Source organism: Pistacia vera, unplaced genomic scaffold, assembly GCF_008641045.1.
Source record: "Pistacia vera cultivar Batoury unplaced genomic scaffold, PisVer_v2 Contig257, whole genome shotgun sequence".
In the NCBI taxonomy this organism is placed as follows: Eukaryota; Viridiplantae; Streptophyta; class Magnoliopsida; order Sapindales; family Anacardiaceae; genus Pistacia; species Pistacia vera.
This window is the reverse complement of record NW_022196065.1, coordinates 424,695-437,539: the sequence shown is the minus strand read 5'-3', so window position 1 is coordinate 437,539 and position 12,845 is coordinate 424,695. Positions and strand designations below refer to the sequence as shown.

General features: G+C 34.2%; 1 pseudogene; it reads right to left on the bottom strand.

Moving 5' to 3' along the window:
* Positions 1-5,866: 5,866 nt before the first annotated feature.
* LOC116132632 lies at positions 5,867-10,824 on the bottom strand (annotated as a pseudogene).
* Positions 10,825-12,845: the final 2,021 nt, after the last annotated feature.

Genomic DNA, 12,845 nt, shown 5'->3' with positions numbered 1-12,845 from the left:
TGGATCTTCATTCATGGTTTGTTTGCTGAATTATCTTTGATAATAGATGGATTAAGTTAAAGCTTGTACTTTTTCGTGGGAAATTTGATGAATTTTATGATTAAGTTTCTGGTTCAAATTCCAAATTGGTCACATGAACTACCCAGATAACCTTAAATTCCGAATGATGGATTTTTTATCAATTCTTTATGTGTCTGCAAACACTTACTAGTTACTAAGACTTTTTCTAACGACAGATATAAGCTTGTACCTGTGAAGACATCATCATATGCTTGTATTGATAATTTCATATTAAGTTCAAACAAGGTAAACACATCAAGGTCATTGATATTAAAGTAGAATTGTAAACATGTAGATGAAATTTGTCTTGCATACATAAGAAATTAAGGCAGAAGATGCACACCTCACTAGGCAAACCCCACAATCGGCGGAGAAATAAATCAGACTCTGATTCAATAATACCAGGGGGAAGTCTTTCAGCACCTTTAGGATTTGCTGGAATCCAGATCTGCATTACAATACAAAGGTTAATTGTCAGCTCTAGCACAAAAAATCAGAAGCACACAAGCTGCTGATTTCTTTTAAGAACAACCAAGTTAGATATAGAGATATCACAAGACTTAAAAACCCAAATTGCCCTGCAGAATTGATATATTATCCAATTTGCATTATACTATTTGTGAAACTTATTAAGTCTTGTCTTATTTGTCGTCTCTACGTGATTCAAATGTTTTAATTGATATATTCTTTTGTATTGATAATGTAGATGTCATCTACTGGTAAAAATAATAGTACTACTTATGGGACTTCAAATGCCGTTCATACATCGACACCGGTGACAAGTGACCATGTGAGTCTTACTCCTGAAAATGTCGTGTCTCCACCAGGAACACTACCACCACCACCACCACCACGAGCATCCAAACGTGTAAGTTCTACTACTAGTAGTACTAGGAAGAATGCTTCTGATGTGTGGAACCATTTCACTAAAAATGATTGTGAGAATAGGGAGAAAATGACGACTTCATGTAATTATTGTGGGACTAGTCTTGGTTGTGTAAGTAAAAGTGGTACTACTGTGCTACGTAATCACTTAAACCGGTGCTATAAATACCCTTTTAATTTAGTGGACAAGAGACAAAAAACCTTAGTTTTTCAACAACTCTCAGGTGACTTTGCTAGTGGTGTTGCACCTACTTCCACCTCCACACCCCATTCACTTGTGACTTGGAAATTCGATCAAGATATGAGTAGACAGGCTGTAGTTAAAATGATAATTATCGATGAGTTACCGTTTAGGCATGTGGAGCATGAGGGGTTCCGATACATGATGAGTGTAACACAACCGAGGTTTCAAGTTCCCTCTCGTACTACTGTGGCTAGGGATTGTTTGAGCATTTATTTGAAGAGACAAAAGTTGAAAAACTATATTAGTAAATACTCTCTAGTGTTTGTCTAACCACTGATCATGGACATCTTGTCAAAATCTTAATTACATGTGTCTACGGCCCACTTTATTGATGATGAGTGGAAAATGAACAAAGAATTTTGAACTTTTGTCCATACTAGCCATAAAGGTTTAATTATTGGAAAGTCATTGAAAGATGTTTGATTGATTGGGGTATTTCTAAGTGTTCACCGTGACGGTTGACAATGCAAGTTCTAACGATGTTGGGATAGCTTATCATAAAAACGGTTAGAACTTTGGAATGGCAGTGTGTTGAATGGTTCCTTCTTCACAGAGATGTTGTGCACATTTATTGAGTCTAACTATTAAAGGGGTTAAAAGATATGAATGACTCATTATTTAGAATTCGTTCTGCGGTGAGATATGTGAGGTCTTCTGTAGCGAGTTACATAGGTTTAAGGAGTTGTGGAGCAAAAAATTGAAACAAAAGTTTTTTAGTTCTTGATGTGAAACAAGGTGGAACTCCACTTACTTGATGTTGGATGTTGCTTTAAAATTTCAGAAAACATTTGACTTGTTAGAAACCAAGATAATAGTATAGAGAAGAGCTTACTAGCGGGGAAAGGTCAAAGGGTTTGCCTACACATACTGATTGGGAATATGCTCGATACCTATTGCCTTTTTTGAAAGTTTTTTATGATGCAACTCTACGTGTGTCAGTTTCCCTTTATGTTACCGCTAATGTATACATGGAGGAGATATATGGCATTGGCTTGAAGATTTTGACATGGTGTACAAGTGATGATCCGAGCTTACGTTTGATGGCAGGGAAATGAGAGGAAAACATGAAAAATATTGGGAAAATGTTGATAATATCAACCTAATGCTATTCATTGCAGAGTATTGGATCCCAGCAAAGTTAGAATATGTATATTGGCTATTGATAAGTCGTATGATGCTGATAAAGTCGATAAACTCAAAACAAAAGTGCATGACACTTGTTTGCTCTATTTGAGGAGTATAGTTTGGCTAAGGCTTCTCCAGTGTGCAATCAAGTCAACAAACTAAACTTGCAAAAAATATGTGATTTGACTTATGCAAATGTTGCTCCTCAATTCAGCATGAAGGCTATGTTTAAAGAGCAAAAGGCTGGACAACATGCTTTGAAGCCTAAACTGAGTTGGAAAAATATTAAAGGAAGCATATGAAGATGATGAAAACAAGAACTTTGATATCTTGACTTGGTGGAAGATAATTCTCAAGATATCAAATTCTCTCTTTGATAGCACGAGATGTTTTGGCTATGCTTTTTCTACTGTTGCATCGGAGTCAACTTTTAGTACTGGGGGTCGTATATTAGATTCATTCGTAGTTCTCTTACTCCTAAGACAGTGGAGCTCTTATTTGTGCACAAGATTGGATTCGGGCTACCGTACACCGTTTGTCATGAGGAGCCTTGATGAAATATTAGAAATTGAGTCAGGTCAAACTTTTGCTTTATTTTCAAATAATTAATATTGTTTATAACTTATATCTTTCGTGTTGAATATATTTGGTATCATTACTCATATTGTGTTTTTGTCCAACTTTTCGTAGGGATTTCATCTTTGGCAATGGAAATTCTTGTGTTCATCTAGATGATTGTTAACTAAGACCATTTTTATGTCATTTTGTATTGGTGCAGCCTCCCAAAAGGTAGAATATTGATTTTTTATTGTTTAATTAGTTTTACCAGAATAGGATTCTTTTTCTCACATACAATTTAATTATATATGTTGAATAAAAATGTTGTTATGTTAATGTTTTTTGATTGGCTTCTGGTTATTTGATGTTGTATTATGTAATGTGTTGATTGTTAAGTGGAAAATCCAGCCAATTGGTGGGCTAGTTTGTTTGATTGGAAAAATTAATGTTTTAATTTATGAGTATGACTTTGTTGTTATATACTTGCTGTTTTGGATCCATTAACATTGGTTGGACATTTTAGAGGTTGCTAACATAATGTGGGTAATAGATTTTTTTCCCCAAATACAATTTAATTATATATGTTGGATAATGAATGTTGCTATGTTAAATTGTTAATATTATTGATGTTTGGTTCGTCCCCATTTTATTGATGTTGTATGGTGTAATGAGTTGATTGTTGAAGTGGAAAAATCCTTTGAGTATGAATTTGTTGGCTGTACACTTGTTGTTTTGGATTCATTAATATTGGTTGGGCATTTGGAGGTTGCTAACAAATGTTGTCTTTATATATAATAGGTTGAATTAAATTTTAGGGATGTGATAAAGAAGCATAAATTCTAGACTTATTGTTTCTAAACTGCAGGTTGGAAGCATAAAGAATTGAAAAGCTAAACAGAGACAGGTTGGTTTATTTATCATTTATTTGTTCATATCATTTTTTACGCTCTGAATCTGTGACTAATCTTAATTATTGATGAAATTAGGCTAAGCCCCAAGGCTGATGAAGAGGAGTCTGAGAAGTCATGTCGAGGTGAACGATGAGGATGATGATGAGGAGGGCAGTGGCGAGTATAATTTATATGCAATTAATTTTGTTGTTAATTTAAAAGTTGTTTATTGAAATGGTTTATTTGTTTTGTTTTGTTTTGTTTTGTACAGGAGGATGATGACGAGTGGAATTGGCAATGAAGATAGCATAGTCATTTAGGCTGTGACAGTGTTTGGACAACATATGTTAAATGTTTTCTGCTTCATGTTAATTTTTTTAGATACTTTTATCATGTAAGGGAATCATAATTTCAATTTTAGCTAGAAATATTTATTTTATTAAGAAAATTTTAAAATCGGATCAATTTCGGATATCCATTATCTGATCTGAATAATCGGATATCCGTAAAACCGGATATCCACATAATTCGATCGGATTCGGATCATAATATACCTGATCCAAAAATTCGATCAGATCAAGAAAAAGCCCTATTCGAATCGGATATCCGGATTTGAACAGCCCTGTAGTTTTATGAAAATCTGTTAGTTTTTCTGTTCACACTGTTCGTTAATAGGCTAAGAAACGAGTGACCTGAATTAACAAAGTGCAAATTATAGAAGAATGACTTAGTAGTTTATAATGTTTGTGATATGAAACGTGCATTTGTCGGTCGAAGGGAGTTGTGTTCGTTTGATTTGCGCCGGTTACGTCGACGGCCATTCAGATGGTGTTTAGGGACATGGTGGCGATTGCTATGATGGGCGTTAGGAATTTGAGCAAAGAAGAGTATGCAGCTAATCATCCGGCTGGAAGGATCGGAAAAAGCTTGATTTTTAAGGTCAGATTCGGATTAATTTGTGGATCTTTTATGAAGAATTGATGTGTTATTGATTGAATTTGAATTTCCCATTGATTTTTATATGTAACAAACTTCTACATGAGAATCTATTTCAATTGGTGGATAACTCCATTGACCACCACATACCAAGAAAAATAGATTATGATAATGTGATAGAAAAATAATATTTATAATTACAATTCATCTATTTCATGTGATGAAATAAACAACTACATTGAAGAATCTCAGTTATGTCATATACCAGAAAATAGATTATGACCATGTAGATAGAGAAGTATATATTTGTAATTACATTCATTCATTTAATGTGATGAAATGATTCAATGATGAAAAAAATTATGATCAGTTTATACTTTGAAAGATTATCTTCCTGTCTATATTATGAAGAAAGGTTTCATATAAATTAGATATGCAGATACCATTTCATCTTATTGATCAAGCATAAAACTTTATTGAAAGGTAAATTTTCTATCCATTGTGTCCAATAATTGGCTACTTTACGTGTTTCGTTATCATGAATGTTGTTGGCTTAATCTGCAATTATAAATTTTAGTTTCCCTTTTAATTTCTAGAAACGAGTAAACCACGTTTTCCCATCCATTTAATGGTTTAATAATGGGTTGGGTGTTTCATCCCGCCTATCCAGATGTTCTTCATATCTTCTTGACGTTTCTTGCCAAACTTCGGGAGGTTTTTGTGCTTTTCCGAAAATGTACCTCAGCTATTTCTTGCACTACTTCATTTTGAACACATACTGCTACGACTATGACAAACATTTACAGTTTACTCTTACATGGTAAGCCTTACACAATGGAGATCCAGTTACTGGCAATCAACATCCTGTGTTTTTGGTAGATATTTAAAATAAATAAATAATTATATTCATAATTATTACAATACTTTATGCAGTGTAAAAAGCACTTTCATTTACATTTATATTTTAAAAAATACTAATTATTCAGATATAATCATACATTATGAAGGTCAAATCACAATTTCAGTTCACGGATAAATTTCTAACATAAATCAGTACTGGACCAATTATTTAGCATATTAATGGACTCCTTTTGAACATTTTAATCTTTGGAACACAACTCTTTCCTCTTCACCATGAGATTTTGATCTCGAAGTGTGCCCTTAACTCTCATAGTGAGGTTTTGATCTCTGGAAACGCTTTTTGCTCCTTGATAAGACATTTCGATCCAGGATCACCATTTGCTTCCCAGAGTATAACCTAAAAAACAGCAATAAGGCTTTGTGCATGCGTATGTGAAATTATACATTTTCAGAGCACAGATAAAATGTGTTCTTCGGTTACAACATAAGAGGTAACCACTAAATTATATACAGGATGAGAGGAAGCTACATTTGAGGTGCGCCGAGATTCTCATCTACCTTATTCCTTTGGCATCTCTTGAGAAGGTGAGCTGCCCCCGCAGATGCAAAACCTGCCAAATCCATATTTGATGGTGACAAATCTAGGCAATGCACTTAAAATTTGAATTGGAATAGCTTCCAAAATAGACCATGGATGAACAAACATGTACTGCAATATGTCCAGAGTCAATATAATCTGACACACCTAAAACTGAATATGCAGCAGGTTCAGACGCTCAATTTCCCACACCGTACCCCTTCTAATATAGTAAAGTCCTTGTAGCTCCAACAATGTTTTTATTTTCAAGAATATTATATGCTAACAAAAGAATAAAAGCAGTCCAAGATAATGTAGTTACCTCTTCTTGGAGCAAAGTAGAAGATTTTCTGTTGAAACAGGTCATGAATTTCTTTCGAAAGCTTCTCATCCTTCATACAAGACCAGGTTTCTGTAGGCAAGGCAAGCAAGAGGACGTTAAAATATCATTTCCAGCTGGGTACATCCCAATGCAATCACTTGGGCCACAGCCACAGTCTCCCATTGGGATGAGGAACCAGCACATCAACCCCTTGCGGACTGCTACCATCTACAACTGTTGCCGACACCACAGTAGTGGATTATCACCATCTGTATTCAAGCATTTCACACAGGTTCCCGCAACAAAACCTTACTGAGAACCAAACTTTCCAGCCAAAATTTCTGCCCCTTGGCAACACACACTACGCAACATCAGGCAAATCTCTTTATAGCCTAAAGATGGCATGTTTCTGCAACAAGAATTTACTGAAGATAAAATGCCACACCGTGTTTAAAAGACCAGTTTCTGCACTTGCTTTAGCACTCTTCCTGAAAGAAAATAAATTAGGCTTTAAAACTTCAGAAGTATATTATAAACTGCATGATTAGTGTCTCACTTCAGCACCTTACAGCAAGCCTCCCTTTCTCCTCCTGCTTAGACTGTTATCACCGTCCTCTCGCCTCCGGACTTCTGCAACCCACTTGATAAACTCTCCAAAATTTGACGGAAGTGATTGCAAACAAGAGAACATTCTCTATAACCTTAAAATCCTTTGACTTCACAAGATTAGGAACATCTTCCATTAAATACCTAGCAATACAACCCAACTCTCATGCTTACAACTCTGTGAAAACCACCAAATGTAATGTATCTTAAATCAGCTAAACAATGTACAAGAAATCTTCAGATACAGCATTGGACTATTAGAATCAAGGTGAACAAGTGAAAGGAGTTCATTCAATCAATGAGAGCACCACCCACAACAAATGGTTCCAAGAAAGTAATTTACCAAACTCAGTATCTCCAAGCAAATTACTCAATTTCCCTATTCTGCAGAGCATCAATAATCATATTTTTCCAGGAAGGTTGACAGCTGTAAGATTTACATTTGTAGTGAGGTTTTACAAATAACTATCGAGTGTCTGTGAACGTGATGATGTTCTCAGTCTATTTGGTTCCATGAGAAAAAGAAGCTGTATAAATTCTACTGATGGATTACACTTTCTATATAAAAAACTAGACGCTTTAACTTTCTGTGCTTTTTATGTCTGAATTTTAATTCTGACAAACTGAGGAGCTTCAACAAAGAGTAACTCTCACCTTTGAAAAAGATAGAAAAGACAAAAAAAAAGTTTTGATCCAGCATACTGACCATGGAGATAAAACAAAACAAATACTGAAGCACAAGTTGTGTATCGTGAGTGTGTGCACACGCAGCTGAAAATTTCAGTAATCTACCAGCGTATAGAGAAGTCCTGGCTCTCTATGAGGCCTTGATATAAGCATGAAACTGAGAAACATAAAATTCATGAATCAACAAGAATCAAAATTAGAATGCAAACCTAGTGTTTATAAATCAGGTTTACAAGAAAATACACATAAACCCTAACCACAAATTTCCAGAACAATAACTATGTTATACAATGGAAGAAAACAGTATAATTGTAAATGTCTCAGATGCGAGTTTCTGCAAGCATAAGTAAAATGCATATCGATAAAATTATCAAAACTTAGAGCAACTAAATACTCAAAAGGCACTCTCCTCTGGAGGTTGCCTAATCATTTCTTCGGGCTCATTAATTGCATTTTATTACTTCCTGTAATTTAGGTATAATATATAGGATGTTCAATACGAAGCATATGCAAGCACCTACCCTCTCTGTGTTCCAGTTGCTACATCAACACTATCCATGGCTTCCCAAAGAAGTGAAAGTGGAACCCAGTGTGGAGGATACTTAAAACGTGCAACATCTAAAATCAGTGCCATGTCCCTCCAGCATGATAGCCACCAATAGGTGAAAAAATGGCCTGTTCCTGTCTGCATAACCTCGTTGAATAAATAAAAAGGAAAATGATCCTATCAATTATAATGCCTAAAAAGCATGCTTCACATTAAATCAACAGAAGAATAATCCAAAAACCATGAAAAGGAAAGATGTTGAAAAATACCAAATTTCTTACATTGGGTACCACCAACTAATAAAATCAGGGAGAAACAGTAATCCAAGCTGATAATTACCTGTTAAAAATCACCTCTATGTATGACGAGATCACATGACAATTATCAGAAGAAGAGCATCTTATAATACTTCGGAAGTCATCGATGGAGCTTTGATTTGTGCGGAAAGCTTCAACTTTTGCACCAGCACAGTGAGCCAAACAAACAAGCTTCCAAATGAGATGCCTTCTCTTAACCTTTCCAAGGTTCGCAACAGTCTAACAAGATTCATCAAACCACGCCACGGTCCTACATACATGGGAATCAGGAACTCCTAAGCTACAGCCTTGAAGAAAACAGAAATGACACAGAACTATAAAAATCAACAACTCCCACACTCATCCACACCACAAAGGAAAAAATAAGTAATAAAAACTCAGATATGATGGCTTCTAACTTCACCGCCACAAGTTTTAAGTAATTTATAAGCAACAAACTTTCCACTATATGCAAAAGAAGTTAAAATGTTACCCTTCCATTTTCTTCCTGGGTCAATGGCAAGGGCATTCAAGACCATGGAAAGGCTGGCCAATCCACAATATGCCGGTCTGATTGAGTCTGAAAGTAAGAAATAACCTATAAAAACCTTCCATGTTCCACCTTGATAGCCTCCGAAAGTTGCTGCAATTCCAAAACATAAATGAAATTGATCAACTCATCAATCTAACAATAACAAGAATCACCAAAAGGAAAAAAAAAAAAAAAAATCACAATTCAGAATCCAAACATATGAAACAATTTTAACTTAGTTTCTTGATATTATACAGCCAAACATTTCATGCAATTCATACTGTACAGCTCAAAGTATATTAACGAACAATACCCCAAAAAAAAAAAAAAAATTTCTCAAACTAAAAATAAGTACCTTTCCTTCTGAGGATGCGAAATCAATTCGGGAGGAGAAGGAAGCCGTCGTCTATTACAGACCGGCCATCGCCATTTTTGCAATTATTTTTTCCCAATTTTACTAGGATTCTTTGTAATGGAAATGTAGGTTTGGTTGAAATTAACAAAATGTAAAAGCTTGATCAAAGTGTGAACTAGGATTCTAGTTTGACGAGAAGCAAACGTCAAACGAGAACATAAGAAGAAATAAGATTAGCGCACGTTGCGGTTGTGACGCCCACCGCGTCAATTATAACACTAGAAAATGAATTGGCGTTTGGACGCGGATTCCGCTCATGTCAAACTTTAGTTCAAGAGGGGCTGACTAGTAATTTTACTAACTGTTGGTTGTTGTGTGGGCTAGTCACTGATAGATGGGCTGGGACTCATAGTTTTAGAAGTGAGTTTTTTTCTATTTTTTTAGTAGTGTTTATTAAGTCACGATAAAATTATTTAAAACTCCATATTAATATATTTCAAACTTTAAATTACCAAAAAGGATATTTGCGTAAATAAAATAAATTTTTATTGTGTTAAATCCCCTATCAAACTCGATTTTTACAACTTATATAACTAAACTGTACAATCTATTATTCGAAGATTTGCAATGTTCTAGATTTTAAATCTGATATTTCCTTTTCAAACCTGTTTCCTTTTAAAAATAATGAGATCAAATGCTTTTTTTTTTTCCCTATTAAGAAGCTAAGATTTGATTGTATCTTTTATACTATATTTGTTACGCAGAAAGATATTGATATTCAGCTTGTTTACAGCCATTGTTGTTGACAGTGACGGATCTAGGAATTTTTATCAATGGGGGCAAAATATAAACCAAAAAAAATTAAAACCAATCTAACTATACCTTTTTTTTTTTCATTACAATGAGCTTTAATGAAAAGTTATAAAATACAAATAAATATCTTCAAAAAACATAATTTTTGTAAAAATAGAACAATTTTTCTATAATTGCCTTTGACTAGTTTTCCTATTCTGAAAAAATTGGATAATCATCTCATTGTCAATTGTATCAAATACATATTTCTCAATATGGATGATCAAGCAATCATTCATCCATTGATCTCTCATTCGATTGCATAACCAATTTTTCACAAGATTCACTGTAGGAAAAACTCTTTCAACAGTCGTAGTCGCAACTGGTAAAACCAATACAACTTTCACAAGCTTATATACCAACGTATGCAAAATTTCTTTTTTAAACTGAACTAAATTCTTAACCAAATCACCAATTCTTTGTAACTTAGCAAATTTTTCACAAGAACGTATGTCAATAACATAAATCTTAATCTGATTCTCAAGTACCATCAACTCAAGTGCAAAAAAATCAAATGGATAAAATTAACCAAACCCATTTCTTTTTCCTTTGCTTCTTTTTCCTTTCTTCTTTATGGGTTTTTCTCTCTTTTTCTTTATTTTTGACAAACAACCCAATTTATATATAAAACAATTTCTTTGAATTATGAAACTGTCTCAAAATTCTCTTATTCTCACCATGACCTTGCCACATTAGCTTTTTGATGTAAAAATGCACAAATTTCTTCTCTCAGTTAAATGCAAACCCAACAGTTCTTATTCTTTTCATTTTCACTTCTAATAAAACTTTTAAAAACTAACAGATCCTCTTGCATAAAAATAAAAATCACAAAAAATATGAAATATATATACTAAGATTAAAAATAGGGTTTTACAAAAATAAAATCCAAACTAACCGTGAGGACTGTTCCCAAAATCTCATAATTCTATAAGTGTAAAATTTAAATAAATATAAGATATAAACTTTTTTCAAAAGTTGAGTGAGGACTTTAGTCCTCATAAGTCATTAATCGGATCCGTCATTAGTTGTTGAAGAGTTTCAAGCATACAAGTATCCAAAGCGATTTCTAATTTCCGTAATTTGATAAACATAAAAGCATTTTGATACGAACATTAACAANCCGTGACGGTTGACAATGCAAGTTCTAACGATGTTGGGATAGCTTATCATAAAAAGCGGTTAGAACTTTGGAATGGCAGTGTGTTGAATGGTTCCTTTCTTCACATGAGATGTTGTGCACATTTATTGAGTCTAACTATTAAAGAGGGGTTAAAAGATATGAATGACTCAATATTTAGAATTCGTTCTGCGGTGAGATATGTGAGGTCTTCTGTAGCGAGATTACATAGGTTTAAGGAGTGTGTGGAGCAAGAAAAAATTGAAACAAAAAGTTTTTTAGTTCTTGATGTAGAAACAAGGTGGAACTCCACTTACTTGATGTTGGATGTTGCTTTAAAATTTCAGAAAACATTTGACTTGTTAGAAATCCAAGATAATAAGTATAGAGAAGAGCTTACTAGCGGGGAAAGGTCAAAGGGTTTGCCTACACATACTGATTGGGAATATGCTCGATACCTATTGCCTTTTTTGAAAGTTTTTTATGATGCAACTCTACGTGTGTCAGGTTCCCTTTATGTTACCGCTAATGTATACATGGAGGAGATATATGGCATTGGCTTGAAGATTTTGACATGGTGTACAAGTGATGATCCGAGCTTACGTTTGATGGCAGGGAAATGAGAGGAAAACATGAAAAATATTGGGGAAATGTTGATAATATCAACATAATGCTATTCATTGCAGGAGTATTGGATCCCAGCAAAAAGTTAGAATATGTATATTGGGCTATTGATAAGTCGTATGATGCTGATAAAGTCGATAAACTCAAAACAAAAGTGCATGACACTTTGTTTGCTCTATTTGAGGAGTATAGTTTGGCTAAGGCTTCTCCCAGTGTGCAATCAAGTCAACAAACTAAACTTGCAAAAAATATTGATTTGACTTATGCAAATGTTGCTCCTCAAGTCAGCATGAAGGCTATGTTTAAAGAGCAAAAGGCTGGACAACATGCTTTGAAGCCTAAATCTGAGTTGGAAAAATATTTAAAGGAAGCATATGAAGATGATGAAAACAAGAACTTTGATATCTTGACTTGGTGGAAGATGAATTCATCAAGATATCAAATTCTCTCTTTGATAGCACGAGATGTTTTGGCTATGCCTGTTTCTACTGTTGCATCGGAGTCAACTTTTAGTACTGGGGGTCGTATATTAGATTCATTTCGTAGTTCTCTTACTCCTAAGACAGTGGAGGCTCTTATTTGTGCACAAGATTGGATTCGGGCTACGCGTACACCGTTTGTCAATGAGGAGAGCTTGGATGAAATATTAGAAATTGAGTCAGGTCAAACTTTTGCTTTATTTTCAAATAATTAATATTTAGTTATAACTTATATCTTTCGTGTTGAATATATTTGGTATCATTACTCATATTGTGTTTTTGTCCAACTTTT